Source organism: Lepus europaeus, chromosome 3 (genome assembly GCF_033115175.1).
Source record: "Lepus europaeus isolate LE1 chromosome 3, mLepTim1.pri, whole genome shotgun sequence".
NCBI classification, from domain to species: domain Eukaryota; kingdom Metazoa; phylum Chordata; class Mammalia; order Lagomorpha; family Leporidae; genus Lepus; species Lepus europaeus.
Window position 1 is genome coordinate 114,403,426 of NC_084829.1, and position 25,091 is coordinate 114,428,516.

Below are 25,091 nucleotides of genomic sequence, written 5' to 3' on the forward strand. Positions count from 1 at the left end.
TACCTAAGCAACATGGAACTTACCAGATTTCTTTTCTATATGGTTGCTGTTTTTCCCCTTCCATACTCTTCTTTTTTTTTTTTTTTTTAATTTATTTGAAAGAGTTACAGAGAGGCAGAGAGAGAGAGGTCTTCCATCTGCTGGTTCACTCCCCGTTTGGCTGCAAGGGTTGGAGCTGTGCTGATCCGAAGCCAGGAGCCACGAGCTTCTTCCAGGTCTCCCATGCGAGTGCAGTGGCCCAAGGACTTGGGCCATCTTCTACTGCTTTCCCAGGCCATAGCAGAGAGCTGGATCAGAAGTGGAGCAGCCGGGGACTTGAACCAGCCACCTTATGGGATGCCGATACTCCAGGCAGTGGCTTTACCCACTATGCCAGAGTACTGGCCCCTCCATACTCTTCTTTGGAAGCAGGTCACTAAGTCCAGCTCATACTTAGGGTTGAAGGAAAGGAATTAAACTCCCCTACCTGGAATGAAGGAAGTATTCTTACTTGGAATTCTTCTGTGAGAAACATTGTGGACCTACTGTTTTGACTCTATTAATAGGACCTTCACCAGTGTTAATCCTTTCCCTTTGTTCTGAGGTAAAACATGATGTGCGTGTTAAATGAAATAACCTGCTTAAATGATGCTATGATAAGACTGAATGTACTTTTCACCATTGATTGTAAAATTCAGAATGTTAATGATAAATGAATAAAATATTCTTTATTCTGCCTTTTTTATGCTCAAAGTAATGAAAAAGAAAAACATGAAAACTAGTCAAACCTTAGAATTTAGGCATCTGTACTTTAGTGTGTTCAATAGATTTTTTTAAGTCACCTTGAATTTTTTTTTAAAGATTTATTTATTTATTTGAAAGGCAGAGTTAGAGAGAGAGAGAGAGAGAGAGAGAGAGGTTTTCCATCTGCTGGTTCACTCCCTAAATGGCCACAACTCCCTAAATGGCCAGGGCTGAGCCAGCCAAGAATCAGGAGCTTCTTCCGGATCTCCGACATGGGTGCAGGGGCCCAAAGACTTGGAGTATCCCCTGCTGCTTTCCCAGACACATTAGCAGAGAGCTGAATCAGGAGTGGAGCAGCAGGGACTCAGACCAGCGCCCACATGGGATGCTTGTGCTGCAGATGGCAGCTTTACCCACTACACCACAGTGCTGGCCCCTGTACTCTGTTTTGAAGGGTTTAGTCTCCAAACCTACCACTTGTTTTTCAGCTTGTTTGGTAGCATAAAGCATAGCTAGTTCCATCTAATTAGATTATTAATAATTTTGCATTCCACCATTACATAGGCCATATGAGGACAGGGTTTCTTGTAGTTTTAAAGATACATCTAAAAGTTTTGTATTTTACTAAACTAGTTTGGTCTCTTTTTCCTAATGACCATGTTATTAAATAACTGTGATAATAGTTTGTAAAGGATATGTAATATTTCCACAAGTAGAATTATCAATTTGTTTGAAAAATTAAAATCAATTTAGTGTATAGACTTAAGAAGGTCTATTTTTGTATTATCTATAAACAATAAATGCACATGTTTTGTGTAAAGTTTGATGAGTTCTAATACATTCATCTACTAGTATAATTACCATCCTTTTTAGGAAATACAACTTTTCTAGAAATTTTTCTCATTTTTCTCTTGGAGTCCGTTTCTCCCCACCTCTCCCTTCCACCAAGGAAATGTATGATCTGATTTCTGCCACTATTTTGACTCTGTATGTTAGCTTTACAGAAGCACTTATTTTATATGGCATATTTTTTCTGTGACTGCCTTCATACTTTTCTCTTTATAAATATATACACATATATATATTTGTTTATTTGAAAGTCACACACAGAGAGGGGGGGAGTGGAAGAGAGATTGATTGGTTGATTCCCATTTGCTAGTTAACTCCCCAGGTAGCTACAGTGGCCAGAGCTCAGCCAGGCTGAAGCCAGGAGCTTCATCCATCTAGTAATTACTATGATGTATTAGAAATTGAGGTGGATTGAACATTTATCTCATTTGGGAGTTCTGTAAACTTCTCAAATCTGTATTTGGTATCTTTTATAATGACTATGATGTATTAGACATTGAGGTGGAGTGAATATCTCACTTGGGAGTTCTCTAAACTTCTCAGATCTATATTTGACATCTTTTCTGATTCATGTTCTATCTTTAAATATTTTTCTGCCCCACTGTCTCTCTTTCCTTTTTTTCTGAGACTCCAGTTATATGTATGCTAGACCTGATAATGTCCTACAGCTTTAGAATGCTCTGTACCCTCTTCTCTCCACCTAAACAGTATTTTTTTTTTCTCTTTTTGTTTCAGGTTAGGTAAAATGCTATAGACTTTTCTTCAAGTTCACTGATATTTCCTTAGTTACATTAGAAACTGATGGATCCATTAAAGGAATCTTATTCATCTCTGATCCTGTCTTAAATTTTAGTATTTCCATAGGTTCCATTTCTATTTATTCATCCGTGTTCATCTTTTTCACTAAATCCTATAACACTTTAATCCTACTTGTTTTTTAAGTCCCTGTCCAGTAGTTCCAACATGAGGATTATCTCTGAGTCTGTTTCTGGTGATTACTTTGTCTCTTATGAATGGGTTGCTGGAGGTGGGGAGAGTGGTTTGTTTTGTGTCTTACTATTTTATGCTTATGTAATCATGCTTCTGGCCCTGAAATAGACAAAGCAAATTGAAAAATTGTGAAATTGGATGCTAATCTTTTTTAAAATTTATGTAGCACATGTGGAGAAATAACTTGTGATAGTGTTGCTAAGAAGATAGAGATAACCATTTATTTCAGTGTAGCTTATTGATATTCTCCTAGTGTGTGTGTTTCACTGTGTCAGAAAACCCCTCATCTTATTAAGGTTAGGTTAAAATAAAGAATTCTGAATACTACATGATAGCAGAAGGATTTATATTCTTATTTTGATCAGACATTAATACTTTCTTCAGAGAACTGTGGTTTTAGCTTGCCTTGAATATCAGCACTCACAAAGATTTTTTTTAATTGATGTACTGATATTAAAATGTTTTAATCTTTCCTAGGGTTATGAAAGGTAACAGATCTTATGTAACCATTTGGAAGTTTGATGATAGGAATCTAAAACAGCTTCAGTGGTGAATGCAGTAAATGTCAAGTTTCTGGTTTGAAATACTCCCATCTTTGATGCTCTGTTTCGTTTCAAGCACACTCAAGGTTACTGAATGTGATTTTTTTCTCACTTCTGGAAATGTACAAGAATATACACAAATTTTAGCAAGATTCTTGAGGTGATGAAAATCACTCTTAGCCTAAAAAAATTGTTATTCAGGAGTTCTCTACAAAGGAAAGAATTCAGGCAATTATGTTATTTCTTTTTTACAAATTCTAAAGCCAGGTAACCAGTTGATGAAGCAAATTTTCTTTTTATACAATTCCAGCATTTAAAAAAATGAAAATGGAATGATACATTTAATATGTCACATTTTTAGAAACTAATGAAATAATGGATCTAGGCAATGACATCCGTGGTTGCTAAAACTTACATGAAATGCTGATGCAGAATTTAATCATGAATGGAGAAGGTTGTTAACACCTGAACTAACTACCCAATCTTAAAATCACACACACAGACACATACACACACATACACAAAACCAGGTGTTATGTGCTGCATGATATGATGCACTCAGAAATATAGAAATATTCATGAAACTTTCTTGACAGAATATCAAACCTCCCCTATTACCAGTTGATAACCATTGTAATAATTGGAGTACCAAGTTGATTGGCATTGTAGAAATGCAAGAAGCAGCATTTAGAATGAAGAATCCTGTGAGAAAAATGAGCTGATAACATCAGTGGATAAATTATACCATATTCATTGATTTGAAGACTCAGTATTTTAAAGAGCTTGTATCTTCAAATTAAGTTTACAAGTTCAGTGCAATTCCATTCAAAATTTTTACAGGTTTCCTTATAGAATTAAAACTAATGCTGGTTGGCGCTGCGGCTCAATAGGCTAATCCTCTGGCTGTGGCGCCAGCACACCGGGTTCTAGTCCCAGTCAGGGCGCCGGATTCTGTCCCGGTTGCCCCTCTTCCAGGCCAGCTCTCTGCTGTGGCCCAGGAGTGCAGTGGAGGATGGCCCAAGTCCTTGGGCCCTGCACCTCATGGGAGACCAGGAGAAGCACCTGGCTCCTGCCTTTGGATCAGCGCGGTGCGCCGGCCACAGCGCGCCGGCTGCGGTGGCCATTGGAGGGTGAACCAACCGCAAAAAGGAAGACCTTTCTCTCTGTCTCTCTCTCTCACTGTCCACTCTGCCTATCAAAAAAAACCCAAAAAACAAAAAACAAAAAAACTAATGCTAAAGTTTATCTGAAAATACAAACAGCCATGGAAAGCCAGGACACTTTTGAAGAACAATGCAAAAAGGACTCATCTACAAGATATCAAGACTTACTTTAAAGTTATAGTAATTACAGTAGATGGTTTTGGTACAAAGACAGGTATATCAGTGGACTAGAGATGTCAGAAAAGACTCGTGCAGGTGTAGATACAGGCATACTAGTGGGAAAAGGACTGTCATACATGGTACCTGGAGAGTCACATGTCTAAATGCAAACTGTAAAACTTAATCATTCTACATCATACACAGAAACCAGTTCTGCATGGATTACAGACATAAGTGCAAAAGGCAAACCAGTAGAGCTTCCAGAAGAATATTTGAGAAAACATCTTCCTTTCTAATGGTAATGAAAGATTCTTAAATGGGATAGAAAAAATACTAATATAAAAGAAAAAATGGACAATTCTGACAAATAGTACATATCTCAACTCATCAAAGAATCAGTAAGATTGTGAAGAGGCAAGGTAAGGAATAGGAGAAGATATTTGGAACACATTTAATCATAAAATGATTTAGACTCAAAGCAGTGAAGTTCTGTACAGCAGTAACACGAAGACAGCAACCCTTTAGCAAAAGACTTGACAGGTAGTTCACAAACAGTGAAATATAAATGGTCAATAAACCTTGAAAATGTGCCTGGTGTTTATGAATACTCAGGAAATGGTAATTAAAATGTCAGTGAGATACCACTAGATAGCCATCAGTGATTGGAATTAAAGAAGCAGTAACAGAATGATTAGTGAGGATGTGGAGCAAAGGGAGCCCTCAGACTGCTGGTGGGAATGTAAGTTCATTGGATCCATTCTGAAAAATTGTTGAGTATTATCCTCTGAAGTTACACAGAATCATCTTAATAATGTTACAAAACAGCACGAAGTTAGAGACAACCTAAATGTAAGTTAAAGGTGCAGTTCACAGATAAGCTGCATATCGTACAACAGCCAAGTTACAACTATACCAACAAAATGAATGAATCTTAAAACCATATTGAGAAAGGAAAAGCCAGATACAAGAAATATATATTCTGTGATTCCATTTATATGGTGGATTTTACAATCAGATGAACTAGAATCTGATTAGGTAATGAAACCAAAAAAGCAAGGATGTGAATGCCTTAAATATGAGGATAGTAGTTATCTTTGTGTGTGATGTCGGAGAACATCTGGAAACCTCTAAAAATTGTTTCTTGTCTTGGTCACACAGGTGGATACTCTAATATTTCACAATAATATATATTTGTGGTTTTTGTACTTTTCTGTATTGTGTATTTTTACAATAGTGTTTTAAAACAATTATGTATACTATTTTAACAGACAGATCTGGAATAGGCTGAAGCCATGAGTCTGGAATATAGTTCTCCTACATGAGTGGCAGGGACAGAAGGCATTTGGGTACAGGAAGTTGGAAATCAGAAATGGAGTTGGGACTCTAATCTGTGGGCTCTGACACTCTGTATGACCATCCCAAGCAGCATCTTAACCACTGAACCAAACACCTGCCCCCATGTATAATTTTCTAAAGTTTTTTTTAATTTATTTGAAAGACTAAGTTATACACACACAAACAGAAGGAGAGAGAGAGAGAGAGAAGAAGAGAGTGAGAGAGTTCTTCCATCCGCTGGTTCACTCCCCAAATGGCCACAACAGCCAGGGCTGTGCTGGGTTGAAGCCAGGAGCCAGGAACTTCACTCAGGTCTCCCACATGAGTGACAGGGGTCCAAGTAGTTGAGCCATCTTCCACTGCTTTGTCAAACACATTAGCAGAGAGCTGGATCGGAAGCAGAGGAGCAGGGACTCAAACCAGCACCCATGTGGGATGCTGATATTGCAGGCAGTTTTACCTACTATACCACAATGCCATCCCCCACGATGTATAATTTCTGATTTAAGGATATGAGACCCTCCATCATTTTAAAATATGAAGTCTAAGTTTATAATTGGAATGGATAAACCATTGACACTGACCATCACATGAGAACTTTACTGGATTTAAAATAGACCAATTTATAACCTAGATCATTCTAGATTATAGCAGAGTCTTTACCTGTTGTTTTACTCATTGTAATAGTTGATTTTTTTCAAAGGATTTATTGATCAGATGAAAATGGAATACTCGGGAATACCTTTCCTACTTTCATTTGGCTCCTCTTTTTTTGGCTTATCACACTTGAGAAATTACTTTTACACATACATTCTGGTAAATTATTTACTATGTTTAGTAAGGAACTTTTTTCTCTTATAGACCATTAAAATTGTGTGATTGTATATGTATATATTTTCTCCAGTTTTGAGTGCTAATAAGCTCAGAGCTTCATTTTTGACTCTTCTGTATGTTTGTGTCTTTACTTTTTATCTTCCTAGTCTTGACACTTTACTCTGATTTTCTGTTTGTGATATTTTTTCTTTATATATCTCTGTCTTATTTCTGATCATGTTGTACGACTAATGCAGATCCTTTTTGCTTTGAAGAGAAAACCAGTGAACATGCAAACATATGAATGTTGGATGATGTTTAGTTGTGTTTTTGAAACTCCTGGTTCTCTATCCTTTTTATGGATGAAACAAAGTTCAGAAGTTTAAACCAGTTATGCAGGCTGTTTTCCTCTCCTTTAAAAAACACTGTTGCTTGTCAAATAAGAGTAAATATTTATGGTTGGCTATGGCAGTGTGTTCTGAGGGTGAAGAAAATGACTTTAATAGAACTGTATCCTTAATAGGAGATGGATACAAAAGTCCATTCATACTCAGAAGGTGGGGAAAATTAAGTAATGATAGACAGTAGTTAGTTAAGTGCTTATTCCATTCTTTCAAAGGAAGTACATAATTCTTTTACTGTGCTCTATCCTGTATGAATGCATTTGCCTTTTAGAAAGATTTTTAAGCAGATGCATGTTGTTTTAATAGCTTTCAGTTAGTGGAGAGTGATGATATAATGGAAACTGCTCTGGTTTTGTTTAAATATGAGCGAATTATTTCCTCCCTTTCAATCAGCCGTAGGGCTCTTTTCAGCTGTGACGTTGCTATGGCAGTGTCTATCACTAAGATGGTAGTGGATATTAGATGAGATGTGTTCTATTAGCTAGTATCTGGTCAATATATATTCATTATCTTTCCTTCCCATCCCCACATTTTTAAACAATGGAAAAGAAATATGTTTCTGGAAACCAAACAGTGTTTTCTTTAAAGTTACTTCCCTATATGTTCTCTTATTATTATACAAACTACTGTCTTTTTTCCTTGAGAAATGAGATTATTACCATGTGATAAAAAGAAATAATGTCTGATAGTTCTTATCCTGAAAGAAGAGGTCAATTTTAGTGGATTTAGAAACAAAGGTGGGATGTGTGAAGTTACTTGTAAAGGCCTGATAGGTGTTTGTGACATTAGGCAGGCCAAAGGAGTGAGTGGCATTGGTATCTTGAGAAGACAAAACAAACACACCTCCATCAAATGTATTTGCACTTTTCACAGCTGCAGTTAAGAGGAATAAAAATGACAGTAGTTGTAGGAGTAAACACCCTATACAGGAAGCCTCCACTTTGACACGGCTCTTTCCTTTATTGGGTCTTGCATAAAAATCAAACAGGAAAGACTTTAGACCTGTGAAGCTGCCAAAAATGTAGTGGTCTCTGGATTCTTGACAGCTGAACTGCCAGAATCGTGTGGTATGTGCAACAGCTGGAAAGAATCATTTTGCTGAGGAGCAGTGACGGGTCTGCTGGATTCCAGTGATCCGAGAGGGTGCCAGGGACAAGCGCTCAGTTTCATGGAGATAGGTTCTGTGTGGTGCTTCTGCAGGATCGTCAGGACCAGTGGCCCCTCATTATAAATCCAGGAAACTCCTAGGATTCCAGATCGGGGGGGGGGGGGGGGGGGGGACTTGAGCAATTACCTAAGTCTACAGTGACTTCCCCAAAGGCGCACAGGGACTTCCTGTTAGCACAAGGGCCAAGACCTGAGTCTCTACCCACTTAACATTATTCAGCTCTTGAAAGTCAATATCCCAAATAAAGAAAGAGAAATAAAGACCAGCTCCTACCTTTCCTTCTATATTTTAACAGGAATTTATACCTCTGACCCAGACTCCAGGACAAGTTGCTTAAGATACAAACCAAGAGCATTTGAGGTCTTTAAAAAATGTTAACCATATGTAAACAAAAAATCCTGCTGTACTTACTGTGTGGCAGCTTCCATTTCTCTCTACAAGGGGAAGGTGAGAGAAGAGTCAAAGCAAAGTCAAAGAAGGAAAAAACTCTTATAATGCAAGATTTCTATTTAGTAGGTGCTGATTTTCTTGGCAGGATGAAATAGACTTTAGTAATCCATAACTCAGAAAGATTTTCTATATTTCATTAATTATACATAAGAATAAATATTTTGGGGCCAACGTTGTGAAACAGCAGGTTGAGCCCCACTTGTTTTTGGTTTTGTTTTTTAAAGATTTATTTATTTATCTGAAAATCAGAGTTACACAGAGAGAGGAGAGGCAGAGAGAGAGAGAGAGGTCTTCTATCCGCTGGTTCACTCCCCAGTTGGCTGCAACGGTTGGAGCTGTGCCAATCCGAAGCCAGGAGCCAGGAGCTTTCTCCGGGTCTCCCACGTGGGTGCAAGGGCCCAAGGACCTGGGCCATCTTCTACTGCTTCCTAGGCCATAGCAGAGAGCTAGATTGGAAGTGGAGCAGCTGGGTCTCGAACCAGAGCTCATATGGGATCTGGCACTTCAGGCCTGGGCGTTAACCCTCTGTGCCACAACGCTGTCCCTGAGCCACCACTTGTGACACTGGCATCTCACATAGCAGTGGGGCAGGAGGGTGGAGGACACATAGTGACTTCTCAATAAAGATCAGCTGATTTACTGAAAAGACATGATTACCTTTTCGTGTATAGTCACATACTCTTATGAAAAACTGGTGGTACTTTAGAAAGTTACACATATCATTTTAAGTTCCCCATCATTTTAAAAAGAGAAAACTGGTACCAGGGTTAACTATATACAAATGAAAGACTAGAAATGAATCCTCTTTCTCAAATTGGACTTCATGTTTCTGTTTTTTGAAGTAGATTATTGTTTGAAAAAAACAGATTTTTTTTCTGAATTCTTTCCTTTCAATGTAAAGTCAAAATTCCATTTTAAAGTATACCAAAAAATATTTATTCTGTGTATCATAAAAGGTAAATATGAAATTCAAAATTCTGAAATTGAATTTTCAGGTTTTGCCTTATACATATATTGAGAGTATAAAACTTCAACTAACCAGAATTTACCTGGTCCAAATACTAATAGTTTGTCTCTTTTTCTGAGGGTACGTTTCCTCTGTTAGCAATTCTTCCTAATGATAAACTGAAACCTTGTTTGCACTCACACCATTGGAAAGTGTGTCTTCTCTAAGCTCAGCTTCCCTTGGTTCTTCACATGCATCTTCAGCAGACCCTGGTTCTCCTCCTGAGTGGTCTCTGGTTGCCCTGACCTTAACTGTCAACTGGAGTTGTTCCTAAGAAGCTGACACTTTGTTGGGTGTCATGGAATCACTTGCCTCTTTTATAGAATTGCTACATTATTGAAGCTATGCATAATAGTTCCTGGGTTTTATAGGAAGTATTTATGAATTTTTTCCCTTTTTTGACTAGTTTATTATTATAGCAGCTGTTGGTGTATTGGCTTTTTAGCTTATGTTTTTCTCCCAGTTCCAACAACTTTTCAATTTTTTATTTACAAAAACTGCACTCCATAACAACTAATAATAAATAAGAAAAGTACTGTGTTGCTATCCAGGGGGGTGCTATAAGTGATAACAAAACCTATAAATCAAAGAATAATAGTGTTTTACTTTGAAACAAAAGGCAGAAAGAGCTCTTGTGTTAGGCATCTGTGGAAGAAGCAAAGAACACTGGCCTTTGAAAACAAAAATGTGATATCATATCTGAAATTTGCATATTATTTACTGCAGAATAGCAGCTAATCACTTAGTAACTCTAATCTTAAATTGCTTCATCTGTGAAATGGGGAAAATACTAACTTCTTTTGGGATTAAGAGCATAAAATAGGCCGGTGCCGTGGCTTAACAGGCTAATCCTCCGCCTTGCGGCGCCGGCACCCGGATTCTAGTCCCGGTTGGGGCGCCGGATTCTATCCCGGTTGCCCCTCTTCCAGGCCAGCTCTCTGCTGTGGCCAGGGAGTGCAGTGGAGGATGGCCCAAGTCCTTGGGCCCTGCACCTGCATGGGAGACCAGGAGAAGCACCTGGCTCCTGGCTTCGGATCAGCGAGATGCGCCGGCCGCAGTGGCCATTGGAGGGTGAACCAACGGCAAAAAGGAAGACCTTTCTCTCTGTCTCTCTCTCTCTCACTATCCACTCTGCTTGTCAAAAAAAAACAAAAAACAAAAAACATAAAATAATATGTGGAAGTAGTTTGTAATAAACTGGAAATAGCAAATAGAAACAGAGTACAAATACACAGTATACATCTCATCTCTGTGCTATAAGATACATGAACAAACCATTGTCCTTGCTTAGACATCTCAAAACAAAATAAGATTTTTAAAAGTTTAATTTCAGTTTAGCACTGCTCTACCTCTTAATTCCACGCTGTCAGGAGTCCTGGCTCAGAGTTTCTGCCTTTGCCTTGTGCACTCGTGCAGCCTTGCTGCTGTTTGTAGCTTACGTAGCGCTTAACTCTGAGCCAGGCACCATGCTTCAGGGACGGGGAGAGGAGATGCTGTCTTTGCCACCCTTCTTCTGCCCAGGGCTGAAGGGATCCTCAAATGGAAGAGCACCTTTTCTCCAGTCCTGCCTGGTGACAGCTGGCCAGCTCCTTCCCCTTGGGTGTCTGGCAGACCTGGTCTCTGGTGGTTCCTCATTCTCCCACAGCAGCGTGTGCTTGTCACAGCCGCAGCCCACGGTCAGAGAGGCGTGGGAAGCAGGATCTCTTCTTCTTCATAGAACGGGGCACTCCCTGGTCTCCTGTCTGCCTCCTGCCTCCTTTCTTCATTTTTGGTGCAGTTACCCTCCTCACCTCCACTGTCTTCTGGACAGGCCTGAGCTATTGTGAGCATCTGCCCAGTGACTGCTTACCCTGTTAATGGTATGACATCAGCTACATTCTGAACAACACAGCACCCACAGTTTGTGGCAACCGTCCCCTTGGGGGGGAGGGGTGGCATGTGAGACTTATAACTGAAGCTTTTACAGAATCCACAAAAAGGCCTTGGTTCCCTAGGTCTCTGGATGCCATCTTGTCTGATTCGAAGAGCCAAGCAGAATTGAGTCACTGGAAAATACTGAGTAGAATAACTCTTCACAATATTGACTTTCATCACTTCCTGCCTCTGACCACCCAGTTTTTAAGAATGAACAGCTTGGGGCTGGTGCTGTGGCATTGCTGGTAAAGCTCCTACCTGCAGTGCCAGCATCCTATATGGAGGCTGGTTCAAGTTCTGGCTGCCCCACTTCCAATCCAGGTTCTGCTAGTGTGCCTGGGAAAGAGGATGGCCCAACATGGGAGACTAGAAGAGGCTCCTGGCTGCTGACTTCGGAATGGCCCAGCTGCAGCCCTTGCGCCCATTTGGGGAGTGAACTAGCAGATGGAATATCTTTCTGTCTCTCTCTCTCTCTCTCTCTCTCTCTCTCTCTCTCTTTGTAACTCTGCATTTCAAATGGATAAATAAATTATAAAAAAGAAAAGAAAAAGAAAAACAAACTTGGGGTTAGCATTTGGCATAGCAGATCAAGCTACCTGATTGCCATGTCAAGTACTGGCTGCTCCGCTTCCAATCCAACTCCCTATCAAAGGCCTGAGAAAACAGAGGGTATCCCAAGTGCTTGAGCCCCTGCCACCCACAGGGGAGACCTGGATGGAGTTTCTGGCTCTTTCAGCCTGGCCCAACCCCGGCCATTGTGGCCATTTGGGGAGTAAACAAGCAGATAGAAAACTATCTCTCTCTCTCTCTCTCTCTCTCTCTCTCTCTCTCTCTCTCATCACTCTGCCTTCCAAATGAATAATATATCCTGTAAGAAAAGAACAGCTTTAGGAATGGATGACAGTAGCTATGGTGGGGTTAGAGGACAGTGTAATACAGAAATAAAGGTATTTGACTTTTGAAGTTAGACTGCTGGATATTGAGTTACCAGCTCTGCTGCTTTTTTTGTTTTCTTCTTTTTTTAAGGTTTATTTATTTGTTTAGAAAGCAGAGTTAGACAGAGAGATCATCCATCTGCTGATTAACTCCTGCACATGGCTAGGCTTGGAGCAGGCTAAAGCCAGGAGCCTGGAACTCCATCCAGGTCTCCCATGTGGGTGGCAGGGGCCTGAGCACTTGGCCATCTTCCACCACTTTCCCAGGAACATCAGCAGGAAGTTGTATCAGAAGTGGAGTAGTCAAGACTCAAACCCAGGCCCGTATGGAATGCCAGTGTCACAGGCAGCTTAACCTGCTGCACCACAATGTCAGCCCCTCTCCTGCTTTCTGATTGTATAGCACTGGCCATTTGACATAATTCTTTTAAATTTTATATAGGGAAATAAACCTCATACTGCTATTTACCTTAGGCTAGATATAAGAAGCCAGTGAGATAATGTTTAGAGCATATAGCACAGAGCCTGCCGACAGAGTAAACAGTAAAAAAACATTTGTTCTTGTTTTTTTTTTTTTTGAAAGATTTTTATTTATTTATTTATTTGACAGATAGAGTTACAGACAGTGAGAGAGAGAGACAGAGAGAAAGGTCTTCCTTCTGTTGGTTCACTCTCCAAATGGCCGCAATGGCCGGAGCTGTGCTGATCTGAAGCCAGGAGCCAGGTGCCTGGCCCAAGCACTTGGGCCATCCTCCACTGCTATCCCACGCCATAGCAGAGAGCTGGACTGGAAGAGGAGCAACTGGGACTAGAACTGGTGACCATATGGGATGCCAGCACCGCAGGCGGAGGATTAACCTAGTGCGCCATGGCTCCAGCCCCAACATTTGTTCTTGATTGTTGCTATTATTGACCAGAAGTTCTTATGCACTGGATTGTAGTGCTGCGTGCTTTAAATGTACACACTTACTATATCAGGAGCTCCATAATACGTTCATCTCATATAATACTGCTGCCATAGGCACTCTGAAAGTTTCTTGTAGGGGGAAATAGCATTTTGTGACCCCAGGGCCCCTAACTTTGCACAGAAAATATCTTTCAGTGATTTGTTAGTATCATGAATGAGCGAGCCTTTTCTGAAATTTTCAAGAGAGATCCTGGTAAATAAAGGGGTTATTTCTCCTGTCAAACTACTGTGTGGTCACTGACTGCATCAACAAACAGGGATTCAGTAACTCACTTCCTGTCCAAATTGAGGTCTCTGAGTAGTGAACAGTTCCTGGGTAGCAGCCATCTAGTTAGTAAGGCTGACCCATTCAATGCCAGACGTTCAAGCCACCTCTCTGCTCCTATACAAGCCACTGCTCCTAAACCAGAAGATGTCAGAGACCGTGGTCAGCAGATGACACCTTAGATGGGGATGCCTTCCCTTTCCAGGGCCATTATCTGTAACTGTGCTAATACTTGGGACAGATGATTGCCGTACTTTTGTCATGCTTGACTCAAACTTTTTTAAAATACTGTGCTGTCTTTTATTTTTCCATTCTTAAGAACTAGGGGAGTCTCTTATCTGATTAAGATCCACATTCCAAACCCAAGAGGTCACAGAATCAGACAGAATCTTCCTGGTTGTCCCTCATAACCACCAACAGAAAAATAATTAGCGAAAAATAGAAGCTATGAAACTCTTCTGTCAGTCACTCCTTTGGCTAACTTAGCCCTATTTGTTATTTTGAACTAGAAAGTTCTTTGCTAGGGGAGCTGTTGTGTACATGAGATGATTTTGGCAGCATTCCTGATGTCTGATGACATCAGAAGTCCAACGTTTATCCCCAAGGTGCCATTATTTGCCATCATATAAAGCAAATCCCATAACTACTGAGAACCTTAGTTTACCCATCTGTTAACATGATCGTGGAAAATAAAGATGTGTGTGTGTGTGTGTGTAAACACATTTAAAAACCAAAGTGGGAAGGGGGTCAAGCATGTGGTTTAGTTATTATGATGCCGGTTAAGACACCACTCACCCACATCAGAGTGTTTAGATTCGATCCTTTGTTCTGAATGTGCCTCTGGCTCCTGATTCCAGCTTCCTGCTAATGAAAGCTCTGGGAGACAGCAGTGTTGGCTCAGGCACTTCAGTTCCTGCCACCCACATGGGAGACCTGGATTGCATTCCCAGAACTGTGCTTCCAGCTTCAGCCCCTTGGATGTTACAGGCATTTGGAGAGTGAATTAGCAGATGGAAGTGTTTTCTCTCTCTCCCTCTCACTCGCTCCTTCTTCCCTTTCTCTCTCTCTCTCTCTCTCTCTCTCTCTCTCTCTCTCTCCACCTAGCAAGTCTTGATTTCTAATGCCATCTTACAGTAACTGGAACCAGGCCTCCTTGGAGACATGTCTGACTCTAGGCTGGAGGACAGGAGGTACACAACATGATCTGGAACATCTTGTAATGCCAGAAAGTAAAAAGAACTTAAAAAAAAAAAAAAGAGCATAGTAATAGAAGTGTGATAGGTTTCTCAATGGCCAAAGCTGCAACAAATTGAGAACAGTAAGGAGTATTGGATTGTAACTCAAAGTATAAAATGAATATCAGTGATGGGGCCAGTGCTGTGGTGTAGCGGGTAAAGCTGCCACCAGCAGTGCCGGCATCCCATATGGGTGCTGGTTTGAGTCCCGGCTGCTCCACTTCCGATCCAGCTCTCTGCTAATGGCCTAGGAAAGCAGAAGATGGCCCAAATCCTTGGGCCCCTGCAGCCACATGGGAGACCTGGAAGAAGCTCCTGGCTCCTGGCTTTGGATCGGCGCAACTCCAGCCATTATAGCTAATTGGGGAGTGAACCATCGGATTGAAAACCTTTCTCTCTCTCTCTCTCTCTCTCTCTTTCTCTCTCTCTCTCTCTGCCTCTTCTCCTCTTCTCTCCCTGTGTAACTCTGACTTTTGGATAAATAAATAAATCTTTAAAAAAATTAATACAGTGAATCTGATATCAACAAATGATTGTGCAGATAGAAAGAAGTAACTAATTTCCTGTGCCAAAAAATTCCAGATAATTTATGCAGACATTTCACCTTCAAGGGAATGGAACAAACTCCCTACTCAAGTATGGGATCCATACAGTGTAAAAAGAAGGAATAGGGAATGGCACTGTGGCACAGTGGGTTAAACCACTACCTGCAGTGCTGCATAATGCTAACCCTAACCCTAACCCTAACCTGTATGGGTGCCATTCCATGTCCTAGCTTCTTCACTTCTGATCCAGCTCCCTAATGCACCTGGGAAAGCACCAGAAGATGGGCCAAGTCCTTGGGTTCTTGCATCTACATGGGAGACCTAAAAGAAGTTCCTGACTCCTGTCTTTGGCCTGGCCCAGTCCCAGCCATTGCAGCTATTTGGGGAGTAAGCCAGCAGATGGAAGGTCTCTGTTTCCTCTGTCTCTCTCCCCCCACTACCCCACTTTGCCTTTCAAATAAAATAAATAAATCTAAAAAAAGAAAAAAAGAAAAAAGAAAAAGAAAAAGAAAAGAAAGTAAATTTACAGTGGAGAAACCTGGCAGATGCTGCCCCAGCCAAATGTTCAAGGTCAACATCAGTAGTGATGGTGATTGTGTGCTCCCTTGTTATGCTGTGATGAGAACAGCACTTCACCTTTATGGTCTTCCTCACAAAAACCCATAACCCCAACATAATCATGAGAACATGAGACAGATCCCAATTGAAGGACATTCTACCAGTACACCTCAAGTGTTTTGATCCATGCCACCTGCGTGGGAGACCTGTCTTCTGTCTTTGGCCTGACCCAGGCCTAACTGTTTTGGGCATTTGGAGAGTGAACTAGGAAATAAAATCTGTGTCTTAGTCTCTCAAATAAATTTAAAACAAAAATTTCTCTGCATGCAGAATTATGAAGCAAGACCCCAACCTTATACCTTACCCCAAAATCCACTCAAAGTGGATCAAAGACCTAAATCTGTGACCTGATACCATTAAATTATTAGAGAACATTGGCATAGGCAAAGAGTTCTTAGAAAAGACCCCAGAAGCACAGGCAATCAAAATCAAAATTGACAAATGTGATTACATCAAGCTGGGAAGCTTCTGTACCACAAAAGAAGCACTCAGTAAAGTGAAGTGGCAACCAACAGAATGGGAGAAATTATTTGCAAACTATGCAACTAATAAAGGATTAATATCCAGAATATATTAAAGTTCTCAAGAAGCTCAACTACAACAAAACAAAACAGTCCAGTTAAGAAATGGGCAAAGGACTTGAACAAGCATTTTTCAAAGAGGAAATCCAAATGGTCAACAGACACATGAAAAAATGCTCAAGATCTCCAGCCATCAGAGAAATGCAAATCAAAACCAAAATGAGGTTTCACCTCACCCCCATTAGAATAGCTTTCATACAGAAATAAACAAGAAACAAATGCTGGTGAGGATGTAGGGAAAAAGATACCATAGTCCACTGTTAGTGGGAATGTAAACTGGTGCAGCCACTGTGGAAGACAGTATAGAGGTACCTCAGAAATCTAAATATAGAACTACCATATGACCCAGCCATCCACCCCTGGAAATTTACCTGAAGGAAATGAAATGAGCATGTGAAAGAGTTATCTTATATCTCATGTTTATGGCAGCTCAATTGAGAATAAATAGATAGGAAATCAACCCAGATGCCTGTCAACTGAAGATTGGATAAAGAAATTATAGGATATATACACCATGGAATACTACACAGTAGTTTAAAAAAAAAAAAAAAAACCAAAATCCTGTCATTTGCAACAAAGTGAATGCAACTAGAAAACATTATAGTGAAATAAGCCAGCCCCAAAAGGACAAATATCATATGTTCTCCCTGATCTGTGGTAACTAATAGAGTACCTAAAAGCTAATCTATAAAAGTAAAATTGACACTTTGAGATGCAATGCTTTTGAACAGCCCTTGTCTCTTCTGTTGAGGAACAGTGTTTTTTATCATACTATTTGTTGAACTCTGTACTTAGTGTAGGCTTAATCTTATGAGTATAGATTAATTGAAAATAGATCTTACTGAAAAATAAGAATGCGGTAGGAGAATGAGGAAGAAGGATGGGAGTGTGAGTGGGAAGGGAGGGCAGGGTGGAAAGAATCACTGTGTTCCTAAATTTGTATATATAAGGAAGACATGAAGTTTGTATACTTTAAATAAAAGGTTCTGGAGAGAAAATGAGAGCTATTTAATGAGTACCTTCTAAGATGCCTTCAAATGTTTACTGTATTTTATTTGGGATAAAAGATTTAATGATTCTAAGTGATGACATAGCTCATTGCTGAGTGTTGAAATGATAGGTACCACACCTGAAACTTAGACATAGCCCCTGATTTTGTTGATATATAGTCTAACAGTGCTTGCAAACACCATATTAGTCATAAAATGTTTTAATATCACCTTTGGAATAGGCAAAAAAGAGGACTGATGCTGCCTTTTTGAATTTGTAAGAGAAATCTGGATCCAGGAAATTCAGAGGGTGTCTCCAAGTCCAAAGTGTGACATTATTAACTCACTTCTAGTGGGTACATAGAATGACTACTAGCTGACTAAACACAATATTTGGTCTTCTTTATTTCATGATGTTCCAAAAGCAAAGAATAAATTATTTTGTAAATCTTTAAAGAACATCCTTAGTGCTTTAAATAGTATGGGATGAGATAATATCATTCATGACATGGAAAATTAAAACTTTTAAAATTAAGAAATTCCTGGGCCAGCACTATGGTGTAGTAGGCTAAGCCTCTGCCTGCAGCACCTACATCCCATATGGGCACCGGCTGGAGTCCAGGCTGCTCCCCTTCCATTCCAGTTTTCTGGTATGGCCTGAGAAAGCAGAAGATGACCAACGTGCTTGGGCACCAGCACACATGTGGGAGAGCCAGAAGAAGCTCCTGGCTTCTGGCTTCAGATCAGCTTAGCTCCAGCCATTGTCACCATATGGGGAGTGAACCAGCGCATGGAAGACTTTTCTCCCTGCCTCTTCCTCTCTCTCTCTATAACAATACCTCTAAAATAAATAAAATCTTAAAAGTAATTAAATTTTTAATGTGGACTACAGTTGATAATAATGTATCAATATTATTTGATTAATGATGATAAATTTACAATATTGAAAAGTGTTGCTGTGGATATTAAAATGTGAGATTTTTAGAAACTGTGTACTATCTTTATATAACTTTTTATATAAAATTATTCCAAAAGTTTATAGAAAAAGGTAGGTTAATAATGCTAAGGCAGTTTCATCATAGGTAGTAGCTGTTTTATCCAGAAGGACATCATTAAATTCTAATATATAATTTCCTCAGTTTTAGAAGTTTGTTCATGGAGTCTCTCCCCAGCTTCATTCTTGTGACGATGTTTGATGTCTTTATCAGTCATACTTCATCTCTTCCCCCAGCTTACTTGGAGCAATCTCAGGTTTCCAACTGAAGAGGCTGAAGAGTAGCACACAATAGTTCTTCACTTTCTTGAAATAAATCCCCTGGCTGACCATTTTCACTTTCTCCTGAGGAAATCCACATGCACTCCCCTCTCTGCTGCCACCCCCTCAGGGCAACCACTCTTTCAGATTACAGGTGCTTTCTTCTAACCAAAGTCTGGGAGCCTCCCTATTTGGATTCTTTGTCTTGAGGGGGAATAGAAGAAGCTGAGTAGGTACCACGATATTACCCTTTATACCTGAGGAATGAAGCACAGACCTGATCAGCTGGTAATGCAGTTGGATGTGTGCAGGATAGGAACGTAGAATAAGGGGATCCTTCACAGTGGTTAGCTCACTGCATGTAAAATCTTAGAGAGGTAACATATATAGAACATGAAAAACGAGTTTGATGTAGATAAGTAGAACTAGTTACATATGTGACATTTTGCCCTCCTGGCTGAGTCATGATACCTGTGCCGTTAGAACTTATTCTCATCATCTTTATTTCAGTGAATGGCATTGTTTTATTCATTCTACCCATACAGTCCTGTATGTATTTGAGCATTATTTATTTTAGGAATTGGTTTTAGGACCACTCCGTTGTGTACATAATAGGATTCTGTAACCTCTTGGTGACAGAGGATTCACCAGTCAAGTTTCCCTGATGTGACCAGTGACTTTTATGGCATTGCCTCAGTAACGCCTTTCAGTTCTGAGCACCTCAGTAAAGTGAGCATTTTCCAGAGTCAAGTTTGCTGATGGTATCAGGATGGTCATTTAACATAAGAATAATAATATAAACAACGTGTGCTCAGCACTCTCCAAAGCGTTCTTATCACTTACGCTTATTTGACATCCCACTCAATCCAGAACATGGAGAAGGTGACATATAGCTACTTCAGACAGGTGAGGGCACAGAACCAACACTGAAACAGGTATAAAGCCTTAGGCATATGATTCTAGGAGGGGTGTTTCACTCCTAGTGTACACTGCAGCCTTGGCATGCTTTCATAATTATAATTATCACTTATTTTTAAACTGCTCTATTTCCGGACCAAATCATATTTGCTTGTTATTTTGATCCAAATGCCACACTGTAGTTTTTACCCGGCCACAGCTGATAATTTTAGAACCATGGACTTAAGTTAACTTACACCTAGAGGAGAGCTGGCCAATAGAACTTCCTGCAGTGATGAAATAGTCTCCATCTGTCCTGTTCATTGTGGTAACTGCCAGCCACGTGTGGCTCTAGGCACTTGGAATATGGCTGGGGTGTGGCAGGAATAGACTTTTAAATTTCATTTAATTTTTCTTAATTTAACTTGAAGTAGCCACATGTGACTAGTGACCTGCTGGAGAACAACAAGTGTAGACATTGTAAGACTCCTGTCTTGACACAGGTTCCTCTTATACGTGAGGTCTTGGCATTGCTTGTGCATGCGTGGCCATTCTTTATGAGAAAAATATTTTTGAGAATCTTAACATCTTAACATTTTAAATTCAGCACTATAAAATGAAACTCACTGAGTCTAGTTCACATATTCTTTTTAGGGGAAAATGAGGAGAGTGATCCAATATGTCCTCAATTCTACCTTTAAGAGTCTGAACCTTTAGAAAATTATTATTGGCAAGAGGTTTCTTTCTTTAATTCTAAAAACAAAGAGCTATTTTCTTTTACAGATACAAATCTGTTATTTGATGCCTACTGAGTTCAGTGACACTTTAAATCCAAAGGAAGAGATATTTACAGAGCTAGACAAAAATCCAATCACATGATGTTTCCATGAGGCTAAAAAGAAATTCTGAGATTATAGTCTGGGAAAAGGGAAACTGTGGTTTGGGAATTCACAAATGCATTACAGATAAACCTTAAAATATTAAAGCAATGAAAACTGCTGTTTTCATTACTGTTGTTAACTGAACAAGTACATTTAGAAGATAGATGGAAGAAACCAGGAAAAGTGAAAATTCCTAATCACCTAATGTTTCCTTGGCTGTAAAATCAACAGGGAGTAAGGAAGGTTCAGGGGTAACAGGTGTTATTACTAGGAAAAATAAAGACGTGCTGAAAAAGGGGAGCAGGGAAAGACAAAGGCTTTCTCCTAAGAAGCTTTTTCTTCTAATGTGTTGACTTCTTAATGCCAGTGTTTTTTCATTAGTTTAATAGACAACTTTTTTCATGGATTATGAAATTAGGAAAATGCTTCTTATACTGAATGGTAGGGAATAGTAAGATTAATCTAAAATATTTTATTCGAATTTGAACATACTGAATTTCCAAATACTTGCCTTTCTTTACTTTCCCAGTCTAACAACTGGGGCCTGCGTTGTGCTACAGTAAGTTAAGCTACTGCCTGCAATGCCAGCATCCAATATTGGTGCCAGTTTCTGTAACTCTGCCTTTTAAGTAAGTAAATAAATCTTTAAAAAATAAAAATAGAGGCCAGTGTTGTGCCAAAGCATGTTAAGCCTCACCGGCACCACTGAAATCCCATGGAGATGCTAGTTCAATCCCAGCTGCCCCACTTCTGATCGAGCTCCCTGCTAATGCACCTTGGAAAGTGGCAGAAGATGACCCAAGTGCTTGGACTCCTATATCCACATGGAAGTGCGAGAAGAAACTGGGCTCTTGGCTTCAGCCCCAGCCATCACTCTTTCTCTGTAGCCCTGCCTTTCAGATAAATTTTTAAAATAAAATAAATTATTATTTCAGTTTGTATTATTACTGTTATATTATTGTTAAATATATTCATAGTTTTAGCTAAAGGAACTTTGCTTGTCCTCCAGAAGCTTTTTCAAGCTCCCTTCCAGCCAAAATTCCCTTACCTTGAGAGACATTTAATACCACAGATTAATTTTGTCTGATTTTTAACTTTATGCAAGTAGAACTATTCAGTATGTGTTTTCTTGGGTCTGGCTTTCTTTTCCTCGACATTATTATCCTGTTTTTTTATCTCTGTTATTGAATGTAACAGTCATTCATTTTCATGGCTATGTAGCTTACCATTGTGTAACTACAATTTGCTGACCTATTCTACAGTTACTGGTAGATATTTGGGATAATTTAATTGGGGACAGTTATTAAAATATGCTTCATGAATATCATTTTCATCTGTTAATTTATACACTTATTTTCATGTGACTCTTACACCTGTACCTGAAAGTGAAATTGCTACATTTTAGAATAATCGTGTGTGTGTTTTCAGTGTGAGTAGATATTGCCAAACAGTTTCTCAACGTATTCTGAAGTGTAGGAGACTTCTAAGCATCTTATATTCACAGTATCCTCACCAGTACTTGATCTTCTCAGTATTTGAATATTTTGCCACTGTATGTCTGTAAAGATGATAATTAACTTTTGGAGAAAACCAGTATCTAGCTGCTCTATGATTTCAGACACCTCTACATAAACACAATGATATCAAATGTACCTACTCCCAACTTTCCATAGGCCCATTCAAAAAAACCGTTGAAGGCAGTGGCCTTTGACCTAGTTGACTTCAGGCAATATAATTTACAATTGAGTATGGCAGTGAAACAGTTGAGCCTCAAGACTGTTCACAGGAAAAAAAAACTCCTTAAGTGTTCACAGTACTGGAATTTTCCAAGTGCTCCCAGGGTATTTGGTGAATTTTTATAGTAAGTTATTTTGACATAAATTTCCCCAATTGAATTCCATATCTCGGGGGTACATGGAGAGATGCTTACTTCATTTTCAATTTTGTGTTTGGAAATATAAAAGGAACGGAAAATAGTGACCAATAAGGACTCAGTGAGGTGCTTTACTATACTAGTGATGTGGAAAATATAAGATAAGTAAAATTTTTCACTGAGCAGATTGGCAAAACTTAAAGATATAATGATATGCTACAACCATCATAAAAGGAAACCCAGTTTGACTATTAATATTAGAAATGTGGATATGAATAGAGAAATGAGGGAGCAAGTCCTAGATCGCTTGCTGACAATAGCAATATCACATGAATACTTAGCAAACAGTTTCAACCATTAGATAACAACTTAAGAAAACATTTACCAGAAGGTCCAATGCCTTCTATAAATTTTAAGAATCATGTATTTGAAAACACCTCTTAAATATCTAACATGGTGTAGTTTGTTTAACCAGTAAACTTAAGCACAACCATATAAAATGTTTTTAGTTTCTTTCTACCAACAAGTTTAAAACATGATACACAGATTCAGGTCACACAAATTAAAATGTATCTTTGATTGATTTTCGCAGCTTAAATAAGCCCAACTTATTCTTTCATTTCTCTATTCTCTTGAAGGTAGGAAACTAATTCTATTATGAAGGAATCTGTAGGATGCACAATTTAATCTTTAGACCTTATAAAAGAGATGGCTAACATTTTTCTGCAATAGCATAGCCAAAATAAGAACTTAAATAATAATCTCATAGCTAGATTCACTTCACCATCAGCAGAGTATACAGTAAGTAGAAAAAACCTCCCTTTCAGACCAAAGGGAAAGAAAGTTTTAAAGTGAGAATATAATTTTCCTCATGGGCATTGTCTACCTTAGAAAAACTACTATAGAACATGCCTGTGACTATAGACTTGTAGTTCAGGCCACCAAAGATTAGAGATGGGACATGGGCACTCCCTTGACTTGCATCCTCTGGTCTGCTTTAACACAAACCAGGAGGAAAAGAAAGCTAGGCATCAGAAGCAATGGGTGGCAGGCCTATTAATGGCTGATCTGTACAGTGATCTGCCCTCAAGGAGACCCAACAGGCCAGTCTACTGCAGTGGCTTTCAATGTGGTAAGCCTGGGCTTCAGCAGAAGTCAGCTTGTGAAGAGCCCTGGCAGCTCTGCCAAGAGTTGGATCACTGGAAATGGACCTGCCCTGGAGTCGAAGGATGCCCAGGTCAGAGCCACAGATCTTATTGGCTCTAAGCTGAAAAGCCCTTCACTCAGCCCAACTTCCAAAGTGACCACTGCAGCTGAGGGGATGGTCAAGTAGGGTCAGCAACATTGCAGGCAGAACTGTAAATTTTTGTTAGAGATGCCCCCTGCCTTTACCTGGCCAGCTCTCCTCCCAGGCCAGCCAAGTAATGAAAGTCAACAGAGTGCCTTCCCCTAGGAGGTTCACACCTCCCTTAGGATATACCCCATGTGAAGAGATAGATAGGTCTGGGCCTCTTAACTTACAAGGCCTAAAGCCCAACAGATTATTATCAAGCCCCTTCTGTCAGGTTCTATTTGCCTCTCAATCAGAAAAATTACTTGTAGCTTAGACAGCACCTTTCTAGCTCCTCTAATAATGACTCTGTCCTTTGTTCTAGACCCTGTCTAGCGCACTTGGGCCTCATTCCTTTGTAATCATAACCTCTACTCTACCACCAATGGCTCTACTCCCAACCTGTGTGTACTGATGGTCCTCTTCCCCACTTAATGCTGTATAATTGTTCAAACCTGGTAAATGCCACTCTTAGGATCATTGGTTACTATCCTCACTCTGTCTTTTATGACCTTGTCTAAATATGATCAGAGTCGGTAAACTTGGAAGGCTTCCATAGCCTTGGCAACTCATGACGACAGCCTAGGGTGGTTACTGGCGCCATAAACTAGAGTGTCAATTTGATGGGTCAACAACAGGAGCCACTGTGCACTTGCTCCTCATGTGGGATCTCTGTCCTTAATGTGCTGTACATTTTGATTTAATGCTATAACTAGTACTCAAACAGTATGTTTCACTTTGTGTTTCTATGTGGGTGCAAACTGTTGAAATCTTTATACTAAATTGATCTTCTGTATATAAAGAGAATTGAAAATTAATCTTGATGTGAATGGAAGGGGAGAGGGAGCGGGAGAGGGGAGGGTTGCGGGTGGGAGGGAAGTTATGGGAGGGGGAAGCCATTGTAATCCATAAGCTGTACACTGGAAATTTATATTCATTAAATAAAAGTTAAAAAAAAAAAGAAATGTGGATATGTATTAACCCAACAGTCTTACTTGTAGGTATAAGCCCTAAAGAAATACATATGCACAAGGAATTGTACATAATGATCATAATGGTAATTATTCCAGAATTTGTCATAATGAAAAACACTGTCATTAAAACAGTGATATATATAGTCATATATTGGATTACTGTGCTGATTTAAAAAATGAAGTTTTTCTGAATGTAAGCTTTGTGTAGGAAGGACATTTTTATTCATTTT

The 25,091-nt window shown here is 39.5% G+C and overlaps 1 protein-coding gene across 1 annotated transcript in view; it reads left to right on the forward strand.

The window, feature by feature from the left end:
• NT5DC1 (5'-nucleotidase domain containing 1) overlaps window positions 1-25,091 on the forward strand; it is a 145,023-nt gene that overhangs the window by 69,699 nt on the left and 50,233 nt on the right. The gene's annotated exons all lie outside the window — the stretch shown is intronic.